Genomic DNA, 677 nt, shown 5'->3' on the forward strand with positions numbered 1-677 from the left:
GACATTCTATTTATAAATGTTCTATATTATACACAGCCTTGGTTTTTTTACCTCATTACGAAAAGTAAATCCTTATATTCACACGCTGACATATGACCTACGTTGGACCCCTTATTCGCATAGCCACCGAACCTGGAGCTTAACTGTGGTGTATCCATAGCACTTACTCAGCATTACCTGAAATCCTTGAGTCTAATTGACACCACTATCGCTCATAACCTATATATATATATATATATATATAGCAGTGTAATTTAACATCTATGTTCCATGCTGGGACAGGTTGGATGGTTTGACAGGATCCAATAGACCTAAGGACTGCATCATGCTGCAATGTCTGTTTGGCATGGTTTTTTTTTGTATGGCTAATGGATGCCCTTCTTAACACTTTTGATACCAACCCGGCTGAAACCACACCACCTCTGGCTCTGTAATACAAAAGTCTTGTTTTCAAAGGTTCTGAATCAAAATCTTTTACCAAACATTTAGTCACAGTTTATGTTCCTAACACTAGTTTAATGATAACTAAGTTATTTTACTAAATTCTTTGTTATTCTTTTACTTGTTTAAGTCATTTGACTGTGGCCATGCTGGAGTACTGCCTTTAGTCGAGCAAATCGACCCCAGGACTTACTCTTCGTAAGTCTAGTTCTTATTCTATTGGTCTCTAATGCCGA

This window comes from Octopus bimaculoides, chromosome 11, assembly GCF_001194135.2.
Source record: "Octopus bimaculoides isolate UCB-OBI-ISO-001 chromosome 11, ASM119413v2, whole genome shotgun sequence".
NCBI lineage: Eukaryota > Metazoa > Mollusca > Cephalopoda > Octopoda > Octopodidae > Octopus > Octopus bimaculoides.